The sequence below is a fragment of the Pteronotus mesoamericanus genome, unplaced genomic scaffold, assembly GCF_021234165.1.
Source record: "Pteronotus mesoamericanus isolate MK-2021 breed Mesoamerican mustached bat unplaced genomic scaffold, CSHL_Meso_final contig_130, whole genome shotgun sequence".
NCBI classification, from domain to species: domain Eukaryota; kingdom Metazoa; phylum Chordata; class Mammalia; order Chiroptera; family Mormoopidae; genus Pteronotus; species Pteronotus mesoamericanus.
This window is the reverse complement of record NW_026555060.1, coordinates 27,740,830-27,754,711: the sequence shown is the minus strand read 5'-3', so window position 1 is coordinate 27,754,711 and position 13,882 is coordinate 27,740,830. Positions and strand designations below refer to the sequence as shown.

General features: G+C 32.7%; 1 pseudogene; it reads right to left on the bottom strand.

The window, feature by feature from the left end:
* Positions 1-1,792: 1,792 nt before the first annotated feature.
* LOC129084809 (serine/threonine-protein phosphatase PP1-gamma catalytic subunit A-like) lies at positions 1,793-13,014 on the bottom strand (annotated as a pseudogene).
* Positions 13,015-13,882: the final 868 nt, after the last annotated feature.

The window sequence follows — 13,882 nt, the reverse complement described above, 5'->3', positions numbered from 1 at the left end:
TGAAGAAAAAGTAAATAAAACCAAATTTTAGTTCTTTGAAGACAAAATAGAAAAACACTTGACAAACCTGATAAAGCAAAAAGAAATAAAAATAAACAGGTTTAAGAATATTAATTGATACATAATCACAGATACTGGAAGTGTTAAAAGTATTAGCAAAAAATATTACATATAACTTGATGTCAATAAGTTTGAAAACCTAGAGAAAATTTAAAATTTTCTTGTAAAATATAATTAGCAAAATCAATCTAGGAAGAGAAAGAAAATATGAAAAACCAAATATAGTATAAATTGGAAATATTAATAAAGATGTAATTAAAATGGAAAAGTATAATGTTCAGATAGTTTTGTAGCTAATTTTTATATTAACTCAAATAAATACATCTATGAGTTCTGTCCAGAAAATATCTAGCTGTGTACTATGACAAATAGAGATATTTATTGAAGAAGGTACAAGATACAAGAAACATTATATATAGGACAATAATGCCCCAGTCCCCTTCAAAGTAGGTCCCCCTACTTTGGGACCTGACACAGGTCTCCCAATCATCATCAGCTGCCCTGTTGTATTTTCCTAAATCCCAACAACAGTCTGAAATATCTTCCCTTTCAAAGGTGATTTTAGTTTTGGGAAAAGCCAGAAGTTGCAGGGTGCCAAATTGGGGCTATAGGTGTGCTGAGTGACCTGGGTGATTTTGATGTTCTGCCAAAAAACTCTGCACGAGATATGATTCATGAGTGGGCATGTTATGATGAAGCTGCCAATCAGCAGTTGCCCATAGCTGTGGCTTTCTAAATAGTCTGAATGGCTTCCATGGAAGAATGTTAAAGCTTAATGCAAAATTTGATGCAGATTCATTACTCTACTTCCTCAGTCATTTTGAATGTGACGACCACACAGTATACATGTTTACTCAAGGGCATATACCACCCCCACTAACTACTACAGTGAAATCATCATTGTGTGAGCATTCCAGTCCACTTTCCTTGGCGGCCAGGTTACATGGATGTTGTGCAAACCATTCTCATTATATTAACAATGGCTGGACTGTTTCCAGTTAGACCTCATACATGTTTTAAACTATTAAAAGCCACACAGAAAAATTACAGCTTCCCAACTCATTTTTTAAAGCCATCGTATCTCTAAATTTCAGCCGTGTAAAAGATACATAAAGTATTTACATTTATTTGTAAATATAAAGATGGAACATCTAAATAAAATTTGAAAAAATCACAATATGCCATGTCCAGGTGGAGTATTTTAGAAGTGAAGATGTTTCAACATTAAGGAACAGCTTGTTAGCTATAAAAACCAGTTGGTACATGACAAGACAATGAGAAATAAGCAATCCCTTTAAAACAAATTCTTTAAATTAAAGAAAAATGTTCACAGTGGTTTGTATCAACAGGATAACAATAACATGTACAGATTTAAGACAATAGGACTCTCTTATTATGATAAAGAAAATGAGCATTTATGCTATTCATGGATTGTACTGAAGTTTTAAAAAAGGGACAATTGTACACTTACCCCTTCGACAGGATGAATTGTCCTGGGCTGTAGAGCTTTAACACCATCATTAAAGTTGCTTGCAAAAGGAAGAGAGAATTAAAAAACAAAACATTTTTTCTTGGGAGTGAAGTCTTTCATTTGCTGTCCCAACCAGCAAATGCCATTCATTAACTCAAAATGGAAGGGAGGGCCCCACAAACACACTTTTTGAGTGAACTGACCAATACACATTAGTTTTTGAAATGAAGGTTATATGTTACAAGTCCCAGCTGGGCAGTGTCAGAATAACATCTGTTTCTTTGTGATCATACCTCTTGGAGGTGTTATAGGTCTCATCACATTCGGCTTCTTTTTCTCTGCAGGCTTTAAAATCTGAAAAGAGCACGTTAGTGTTTTGTCCACTCTCATCATGGCACCTGCATTTTCAAACTCTCCAAAATAATTAGCTACAGAAAACAGAGAGACCAACTGACTCTTCGCAAAAAATTCATATCTGTCTTTAACCACATGATGGGCTTTACATACAAGATCCAAATCATCCTTATGGAGAAATTTTGCAACCACTTCTATACTAAATGTGAAGGACACTCCTCTGTCATTTTCACCCCAAACTAAGATATCCTTATCAGGGTCAGACCACACAGTATCACAAAGAAGACTATGATCTGGTACATTAGTTGTTCACATATTCAATGAATCTGCTCCATAGATGGAGGATCTGTTGATTAACGTCCATGACAAAATATTTTCTCATCTGAATGTTTAACTGCTATAGGTAAACAGTTAAAGTAGTCTGTGAAAGTTTCCACAGTTTGATGTTATAGCTTCCTTTACATTCATCATAAAGTCCATTAATTCTATTGATCCTGGCACATTTGTGGTTTCCTCTGAGAAGAAAAAAATTCTAGGGATGTTTGCTTTTGTACACCAGTAAGAGGCAGATAGTCTCCAGTGACTCCTTCCCCCGTCCACATAGTTGCCAAGAACCAGGTAGTTGCTTTCTGGCAGGAAGCCACTGCACTCAAGAAGTCGAAGCAAATCATGGATATCACCATATATTTTGAGTGGTAACCTTCCAACTTTGCCAGCATCTCTGATATAATGTATGCTTAATTAAAGCACACTTTCCTCTACCATATAGTTAAAATGACTATTAAAAAGGCTTTATTTTAAATGTTTGTGACTCCTTCCTAAAGCCAGAGTTTCTGTTGAAATATGCCTTGACACATGCCCACACACAAGTTGGTATGATTGTGTACCCCTGTCGCCGTCTTCAGAATTCAAAACCAGGCTTTTGAGTTTTCATAGCAATTAGTAACATAGTGCAATTTAAGCTATTAATGATTAAAGTTAATAATATTTTGTACAATTTCCATAGAGTTGCAACAAGCCTGAGCCCATCCATTCAGAAAGCTCCAAATTATAGAAACAACACTGTTCTATGCAAGTGACTGATCATACTTTCTTTGGCCCACATCTTTATTCTGTGGTGAAGTTGATGCTTATAAGTCAAAACGAAGGAACTAACTTTCTATCCACCAGTTTACACAGAACTTACATTATCTGTGACTTTTTAAAGCTAAGATCTGTTAAAAAGAAGTCTGTTTCAACAGATGACCATGTATAATACCACATGATGAAACTGAATTCAGACTTATTAAATGATGAATGTGTTAAATCCTCTCAGTGTCTGTTTATCAGCACAATAGACACAGGAGAACTGTTGATGGCATATTGAATGGAGTTTAATGAATAAATTGTTATGGAAATCACATAGACACAGAAAAGAAACATAGCTTGTTAATCTATTATAGTTTATTAAATCATTACACTAAAAAGTTAAAAATAAAACATAACTTTGAAATACTTATTTTCTAAAAGTTAACTGCTATTCTTAATCTTTTTCAAGTAAAATAGAATGCAAAGGCTCCTTAATTATGAGAATGGATATTTCCCCAAAATATCTGAAATACCATATAAAATTGCAAGTACTCAACTATTTATGTTGAAATAAGTATGCAGAAGAGACACCTACAAATGATTGTAGGCCTAGAAAACTCAAGATACATAATTAAAAACTAACAAGCAGTCACCTTTTAGAATTAGTAAGAGCTTTTGATAAAGCACTTACATGAACATAATGAATATGTAAAAGTTTATAGGCTCTATATTAACCAGTACTTTGAAATGGAAATGGGAAAAAATAGGAGACCTTAGCTCAATAACATCAAAACCAAAAAATCAGAATAAAGAAAAGAAAGGGAGTTTATTATGAAGATAATAACCAAACTTTATTGAGAAGTTAAAAAAAAAGGCAGAATAATTAGAGAGAAATATAATCTTTCTGGAGAGAACACATAATATTAAAAATGCCAATCCTACACAAATTAACCATTTCAGTCAGAGTCCTAAATTGTGATTTTACTGAATGGAATGACATTTAGGTTCATATGTAAAACTATAAGTAAGAATTTCACAGAATAATTTAGAAAAATGAATGGTAATAAATGGAGAGTTTCCCTGACAGATAATTAAGTTTATTGATTTCAATCAGGTTTTGTAGTTATGAGCCACAAAAGCCACTATATAAATAGGAAATTATAGGCAAATATAAATAGGAAGATTATTCACTGATGATATTTGGTAGCAGATAACATCGTATGGAAGAGAATAGGTTTGGAGGCTGTGCAGCCACGGTCACCTGCCAAAATGTGCTGAAGTCCCATTAAGAAACCGCTGCTACTGTAACAAGAATACATGTACCACAGCTGACAGAAATGAGGGGACAGAAATGTATGATTAGGACCCACAGAGACCTGGATTGGGATACCAAAAACTGTAATAATTATAAAAAGTGATCCAAAAATAGACAAGCCCTTGAGAAGTATTAAAGCCTTTGAATCATTGTAGTCCCGAAATTGAATAGTGTTGATGTAGGATAGCCAGTATCCCCAGATACATACTAGAATTATAAATACACATTGTTCTATAGAGAAACATATCTTTTTGGGACTCAAAATATTTTTTCAGTTATTCATATGATATCTCTAATGTCCAATCCAAACTAATAATGTATATGAAAAGACAAGACATTATGACTGAAAACAACTAAGACAAAAGGAAATAGTTCTTCAAGTGGATAATACTTTGAAATAACTGTACATAATACATATTCAAGAAAAGAAGACACACAATTGAAACTTTTGGCAGAGAACTGAAAAGTTGAAAAAAAAATAACAAAATAGAAATGTTAAAACATAGAACCTAAAAGCCAAACTTATAAAAACAGAGTAGAATGATGGATGTCAGGGGATAGCGGGTAGGGGAAGTGGGGACATGTTGGTTAAAGGGTACGAACTTTCATCATAAGATGAGTTAGTTCTGGGCAACTAATGCAGAGCATGGTGTTTATAGTTAGTAATACTGGATTATATCCTTAAAGTTGCCAGGAGAGTAGATCCTAAATATTCTTACCACAAAACAGAGAAATAGTGGTTGTATGACATGATGGAGGTATTAGCTGATTCTATAGTGGTAATAATCATTTTGCAAATATGAATGTGACAGCTCCACGCTTATTATATACCATGTTATGTACCTCAATAAAACTGGAAAAAATACAATAACCAAAATTAAGAATTTCAAGAGTGTATTTAGTGTTTATAGCAACTGAATAAAGAGTTAATAAATGAATGAGAAATCAGAATAAGACATCCCAAATAAAATGCAGAGTAATTTATAGGAAAAAAAAATGAGGGTCAAAAATTACGGGCAGAGAACTCCATCAATTGTATAATTAGACTTCACTAAGGAAGAGAGAATGAGGCAAAAACAATATATAAAGAAGTAATATTTTCACTTCCTCCACAAAATATCAAGTCTCAGATTCAAGAAATACCTATGAATAACAATTAGTGTTTTAAAAGTTTTCGTATGCTACCTAAACCACTGAAAGCTAGACAAAGAGATGACCACAGAGCAGCCAGAAATATGAAGACAGATTACCTTCATAGAGCAACATAAACATTGATAGCTAATTTTTCAAATAAAAAAGTGGGAGCCAAAAGACAACAGAAAAATAACCCTGAAAAAAAACTGCCACTGAGAATTCTAGACTGGCAAAAATATCCTCCTCTCCCTTGTAAAGGCAAAATAAAGAAATGCTTAGACAAACCAAAACTAAGAGAATTTGCCACCAGTAAACCTGTACTAAAGGAAATATTGAAGAGCGTTTTTCAAAGAGAAATAAATGATTCCACATAGTTCAGTGAGGTAAGAGAAATAAAGTTAAAATATCCAATGACAAAATGTATATTAGGTAATCTAAAAAAAATATGGACTATATAAAATTATAATAATAATATCTTTTGGGATTCTTATAAACTTTAAATAACAAAAACAATAGCACATGATTTACTAGCATATGGAATAATTGCAGTTTCTTACAGTACCTGAAAAGAAGCAAAAATAATTAGTTTATATCAGATTTTGATAAGTTAAGGATATTTACTCTTTTAGTGTAACCACTGAGAGAATAATAAAATATAAAAAGATCAAACTGATAGGAGGGAAAAATTAAATATTAAAAAATTAGTTGACCAGTAGGAAGGAAATAAGAGAAAAGAACAATAGAATAGATAAGACAAATAGAAATTAAATTGTGAGATAGTATATTCAAAGCCAAATATATCAGTAATTATACTAAAATTAAATAAAAGAGTGCCCTAATTAAAGGACAAAGATTATCAGGCTGGATAAAAAATTAAAATCTATCATGTGTTTCCTGGAAGAAAAGCATCTAAAACTTAAGCAGACATAAAGTAGAACTAAGGAAAAATTATGCTTTGCAAACATTAACCAAAGACATTGGCTTAGGTATATTAATACCAGACAAAGAAGAGTCAAGGCAAAAAATTGTACTTGAGATACAGAGGGACATTTCATAAGGAAATTTCACTTTGACAACAAGTATAAAAATTCTAGGCTTTTATTTTCATAAAATATAGCGTATAAGATATAAAGCAAAAATTAATAACTAGGAGAAAGAGAAACTGATTTGTAATGGAACATAGCTCCTTTCCATACAGATAGAGCAAACTGACAAAATAAATCACTAATGATGTAGAAGCTTTAAGCAACACAATAAGCTTTACCTATTGGAAATTTATAGACCGCTATATCCAGCAACCAAAAATACACATTTCATTCCAGGGCACATATAGTATTTTTAATTAATTGGCCATATGCTGTGTTACAAAGCAAATCTCAATTGATTCCAAATGATTTAAAACATTCATAGTATGTTTCTAACCATTGTATATTTAAGCTAGAATTTAACCACCAAAAGATCATGAAAAAACTTCATATATTGGGAAGTTCAAAAACTAAATTACACATCAAAATTACCCATGACTCTTCTATTTTTATCAGCCTCTTCCTAAGAATTTTTTCTTTTCTTTTTTAAAATTTCTTCGTTGATACTTTTGCAGATGCCTCATCACCCCTCCTGCCCGCCATCACCACTGTTGTCTGTGTCCATGGTTTATACATATACATTCTTTGGCAAACCCCTCACCTTCTTTCACACAGTCCTTCCTTCCCTCCTCCCCTCTGACAGCTATCAACCTGTTCCATGTGTCCATGACTCTATTTCTGTTTTGTTCATCAGTTTATTTTGTTCGTTAGATTCTACCTATAAGTGATAAAATAGAAATCATGAAATAGTTCTAAATGAATGATGATGAATATATTTGATACTAAAAGTGCTTTAGTGCACCTAATGCTATGAGAAGAATTTATAACCTTAAATATCTATTTTTAAAAGACGCTAAAGTTAATATTTCAAAAATTTAGGAAGGTAGCGAGGAATAAAAGAAAAGCAAATGATACAAGTAATAAAATAATAGGATGAGCATAAAAAAACAAAAACACAATGAAGAGGATTAGCAAAGTTAAAATCAGTTTATATAAAAGACTTTTTTTTCCAGACAAAATTTAATATTACCTGAAAGACTAGGGAAAAAAGTGAGTTTAAGAGATAAAAGGGTCTGTTAGTTAAAAAGGGGAACACAAAGACAGATCATAGAGAAATTAAAGCAATTATAAATTGGTTTAATGAACAACTTATGCCAATAAACTTGAAAACTAAATGAAATCATAAAACTCCTGGGATATACAGCTTATTAAAATTGACAAAAGAAGTTATAGAAAATCTGGGCACTGTAATAAATAGCACATAAATTATATCTCTAATAAAAAGCTTCTATAAAAGGAAGCTTCAACTTATATGTCTTCTTCAGTGAATACTTATGGAAGTAATGCTTAATTTATAAGTGCAGGAGAACATGAATGGTTACTGTGATAAAAAAACATGATAAGGACAAAAAGAAAATTATAGACCAATCCCAATATTGAAATAGAATTATATATTCTAAAAAATATTACCAAATTAAACCAATAAATATATAAAGAACAATATATATTCAGCAAACATATTTATCCAAGAAATGAAAACTTTATCCAACATCCTAAACTCAATTAACAATTTTCCACCAAAGCATTTCTGAGAGTACAATCTGTGGTCTTTTGAGTGCTAATACCAAATATGGGTTGTATGCCGGGATCTTTGGCTTTGTGTATATATTTATATATACACACATATGTACATACACACACAGACATACTATATATATGATTTATGTGTGTATACAAATACATATATGTTTATGAAAATATAAAATAACTATATATTAATTTCCATTTCATCTTCTAGTGTTTGGTAAAAGAATGTAAGCAAGTTAACTTACAGGGATATGCTAATGCATATTTCATTATTACCATTTTTGAAGGAAAAGAATGTCATCAGAAATGATCTCCATTATTCTAATCTAACTGATCTAGGATTTCCAAAAAGGGAACAGTAAAGGAAGTCACTTTAGTTATTTAAAGGCAGACTTTATTGGAAAGAAGTCATTGGAAATGTTCAGTTCTATCTCAAGTTACTAATGAAAATTTAGATCTTATATCATCAGCTGATAGATTTTTTGATCCTTTTGTTAATTTGCATAAAATTAATAAATCGGGCACTCTAATTATTCTTTTAAACAAACTCCCCACTTAAAACTACCACCACTGTAGGACAGTTTACACCATGTAGCATCTATCCTTCTCCAGCATTCAAAAGTCTCCAAAATAGTGGACTTCTCTGGAACCACCTTTCACCCACTTATAGGTCCTCAAATGACATTTGATCACATTGGGACCCTATCAGAATTTGTTCCAGGAAAGCATCAAGGGACAGTCCTAGTCTTTTTATAAGCCTTTTGAGTCTAATAATGAGACTCCTATCAGAGCAGCCTAGGCTATAAATCTTGCTTTGAGGTTATATGAGACTTTTTTTTTTTCCCCAGCAAAAATGAATGTAGGTGCAGATCAGCTGATGACATATTCTATTTATTTTCTGAAGTGAGGTGGGGGAATGACATTATCAGAAAGGCCAGCTTACTCACTGTGAAAAATACCCTGTATTTTAAACTTCATAAAGACTTTGCCCTTTTGGATACATCTTGTTGGCTATATCTGAAACAAATCAAAATATAACAGAAAAACAAATAAAACATCAAAAAAAACCCAACCAAAAATCAATATTAATTCTTCCACACACCTCTACCCACATTAGTCTTTTTCCCCTAATGTCTGGTAAGTACATGGAAATGTGCCTACATGTTGTTGACATTAAATAACACAAGAGAGAGGTATAATGGGGCTAACTCTAATAAATACTAACAGCTACCCGTGTTCTTCCCTTTTAAACCAAGTCCTCTCCACTGTATCTTCATACTTCATATTTTAGATAAATTGGAGGCAGCTTAATTTATATGTTTTGCATTTTTTGTAAAGAACAGGACAACCTCATTTTAGTGTTTAAATATGTGTTTGTGTGTGTGCACATGTGTATGGATGGAGAGAGAGAGAAAGAGAAAAAGCAGGTGCTCGTGTACCTAAGTGGACATTTCTTTACCCCTGTAATTCAAAATGTGTTTCTGGTATGCAGGGATGTATGTATTTTTTTCATTGATTTTGCAAAACTCAATAAAATGTTATCCATATATTATTATTTTTCAACAGAGGAAAGTTTCCTTTAATTATTTATTTGATAAGTAATTTTGTATCCAGTTTTTAAATATTTTTCATTCCAAGTGTTTCTCAGAAAACATTATAATTCAGAGATTGATTTTTTTTCCTCATAGTATTTTATCTTTGTTCTTTTTAAATCATCTCAACACTCTTGGTAATATTCCCAAGTTATTCTTCCCACATCACAGTTTTGCTTGTCTACTGTATCAACTGAGTTCTCTAATGCAACCAAGGTAATTTTTAGTTATTCCATCCATTGTATGTCAAAATATCTTCAAACCACATTTTATCTCAGATATGACCAGGAAGGATCATGGACAGGGAGATGCTTCCTGAGAAGCAGTATCTGGAAAAAAAAACTTGGGAGAACCTAAGAAACTTTCAACTGCCAGGGGGTTATTATTTATGTCTAGAAGTATCCATGAGGTACCGTGGACCTAAATCCCTTCGCCCTTTCCAGAGAGTGATGGTGTAGTGTTTCTGTTCTCGCTCCTCCATTATATGTAACATGCAGCAGGAGCTGCTTCTGTACTTACTGCTGAGAAATAACATCATCTCCTTTGGAGAAGTGTGGGTGCATTTTGTAAAAAGAAAGATACACTTTTTTTTAAAGTAGAATACTTAGAAGTGTATGGGTTAAAGAAAGCAAAAGCACTGGACTCTGGGAGATATTTGTTCAAGATCAACAGGAATCCACATATTATGCTTTTGCTAATGGCTGGTTTTTGTTTTCAAAGTCCCCTCTTCTCAATCAACATGGTTTCAGTGAACCCATCACAGCAATGTCACTCAAACTTGATTAATCAATCTCATAGCCTCCAGGCCACAGTGATTGCTTCAGAGATGGGCACATTATCTTTTCAGAGATTATAAATCACCATAATAATTTTGCTGAACTCAATGAAAAAAAAAAAAGCGAGAGGCAACTCTGTCTGGATATGAAGCCAAGAAGAAAAACTTAGCACTTCTGCCACATCTTGATAGTACATGGAATTTGAAACCAACATTGAAAAAAGAAATCAAGTCCTGAACAGGATCCTGTATGACATTAATTCAATTATTTTAATCCATCCTACTCTAAGTCTACTCATTATAAGAAATAATCAACCACTGCTTTCTTTAGAAAGCATTGATTATATATTTACTTTTTTATATGAAGACTCTTAAGTAACATAGTCAGTTTAGACTATGACAAGAGAAATATAAACAAATAAAGATAACTCAATTTCATATGCAAGCCATGTTTTCTGATTCAGCTGTATCAGATATAAAGTGGATATATAAGCCCCCCAGAAAAAAAGATAAATTTTCAGATTGAGAATCATATCATATAGTATATAAATATATTCTCTACCTCATGTAGAATTCACCTATTTGTAGGTTGACGCATATTATCCTTGACTATAGTGTATTTCCATCCTGTTGAAGCATTTTAAATCTTTTATGTGGGGACTGTACATAGGAAGAATCTTGTAAGGACAGAGCCCAGGAAGACATTAGTGCTTAACAAGGAGACAAAAGAGAAGCATTCAGTGACCCAGACTTGGGGGGCTGAGGGGAAAGCAGCTCTAGTCTTACTGCATGTGCCAAAAGACAGAACTTCCAAGAAATAGTCTTTGATAATGAGGGACATCTCACCAAAATATTCATCATTCCATTAACTCTGATCTGGATAGCAAAGCAGTTTCCCTTATCCTATCAATTTTCCATGTGGGTCCCTTCTAAAAATGGTCTGCTTTCTTCTTTTTTAAAAAAAAGAAAATTTTATTGTTGTTTTGTTACAGTTGTCTCAACCCCAGCCCACCCCCCATTCCCACAGTCAGTCCCCACCCTGTCATCCATGTCCATGGGTCATACATACATGTTCCTTGACTAGTCCCTTCCTTTCCTTTCCACTCTTATTCCCTTTCTGCCCTCTGCTATGGTTTCTGTCAGGCTGTTCCTTGTTTCTATGCCTCCAGTTCTATTTTGCTTACTTGTTTGTTTTGTTCATTAGGTTAGTAGTTTTTATCATTAAGAGTATAAGATGTGGAATATGCATCCTTACCCTTAACAATCTTTTCTTTTTTCCCTTCCCTTACCCTTAAGAAGAGACTTAACCTAAATCAGCATTCTGTGAAGTTCTTAAAATCAGGTTTATTATTATTTTAAGTTTCATTGCAGTGAGGATTATTGTAAATATGGCTGGAAATTATATATGGTTTTCTTCTTTAAATAAGAGAGGAAAAAATACAGTGGTGAACGAAAGGGAAGAAAAAATGTGTATTAGTCAGTTGGGCTACCATAATAAAATACCATAGACTGGGTGGCTTAAACACAGAAAATTATTTCTCGTAATTCTAGAGGCTGGGAAATCCAAACTTCAAGGTGTTGACCTATTTGGTTTCTGGTGAGAACTCTCTTCTTGGATTATAGATGGCTATCTTCTAGCTGTGTTCTGATATGGTAAGGAGAGAGCAAGAGAGAAGGTCTCTGGTGTATCTTTAAAAAGATACAAATCTCATCCTTAAGGACCCACTCTCAGGACCTCATCTAACCGTAGTTACCTCCCGAAGGCCCTATCTCCAAATGTCACCACACGGAGGGTTAGAATTTCAACCTGTGAATTTTAGAGATACATAAACATTTGCTTCACAACAATGTCTACATAATGTTTGATAGAAGAATTCAGACTTATTTAAATGCTAAATAAAAACAGAGATTCATAGACATTTTTGCTTAATTCATTGATATGTCCTCTTCGACCATCATGAGATAAATCTCCAAATCACTGTACATATTTGAGTGATTCTTATGCTTAACTGAATGAAAACATTGACTTTGGAACCTGTGCCTGAGCTATTAGGTTCCCAGTCCTATGTATTCAAGCTCTTTTTAGCTCCTTTGCTGCCTTCCAATCTAGAGAGTTCCAGGGGGTGTATCTGGCTGGCAGCCTAATTGTCTCAGTATTGATATCTTTAGCTATACAGGTCATAAGCTCCAAGCATGGGTAAGGAAACTGGGGAGAGCATTTTCCCAAAAAACTTTTAAATATTAATCCCATGATTGACTCATAATCATTAATCAAAACTTTAAAAAATGAGAACTTTAAGGGAAATGATATCCTATGCTTTATTTAGACATTGTTTGCATTTTGATTCCTGAAGGACTGTTTGAAGTCTAGGATGAGAGGGAGTTTTAGCATTTTATCAACTTTTAAAATATGCTCTTTCTCTCTCTCACACAAATTGCAAATGTTTTATGATAAACATGTACTAGCTCACCCTACCCCCATTAATAACCAACCTTAACAGTGCAGCTTCACAGAGCAAGTAAAGGATGTTGAAATCCTGGAGGTCCATGATAGGCAATGCAGGAAGAGACATTGTTCTATTTATATTGTTCTCTATCTCATACTTTTGTTTTCTTTAACTCTATTTAATTCAAATAAATTGTCATTTGCAAATGTGTAAGAAAAAATAATTTTCAGTAACATTCACTGGAAAGGAGAAGAACATATGTAGTATTTTTTTCTCACTGCAGTGCAGTAAAAAGCCTAAAGAAAACAAATTTGCTTTCATATAGTTATTTTAGTAAATATTTTAACTTATGCTTCAATCAGTATTGAAGAGTTCCTGTTTCTTTTTGATCTTTTGGCATTTATAAGGTGTAAACTAACATGAAATATATTTTTTTTCCATTTTTTAAAAGGTACAATGTGCAGAAAATGTATTTTTTAATCAACATATGGGTTATATTTTTCTTATTAAGACTAATAAAATTTCCCAGGCTCAAGTCATGCCTCTTGAATAAAAATGCTGGAAATCCCTGAGAAATTCAGACTTTAAAAGGCTTTTTGTGCCTAACATACTCTTTTATTGCCAAATTGAACTTTACTAAAATTGTTTTTATCCTACACATTTGACTGTACTTTTATATAACAAGTTAGAGAGAAAAGGTAAATAGGACATTTTGAAAGAAAATAATTCGAGATTTGATATGTATTTAGAAATATGTACTTTTAAATATATTATCAAATTTGACTCTCATATCAGTCCTCAAGTTATAGAAATATTTTAAAGTGAACTTCACGCTAAAATACAGATATAAATATCATATGGAATTATGTTATATATAAGGACCCTCACTAAATATCCCATTTAGGACTAAATGTCTTTGGCTGCTTTCAGGAATATCAGCATATTGTTATTTTAAAATCATGAATTTTTCATCAAAACATTGATGGTCATTAGC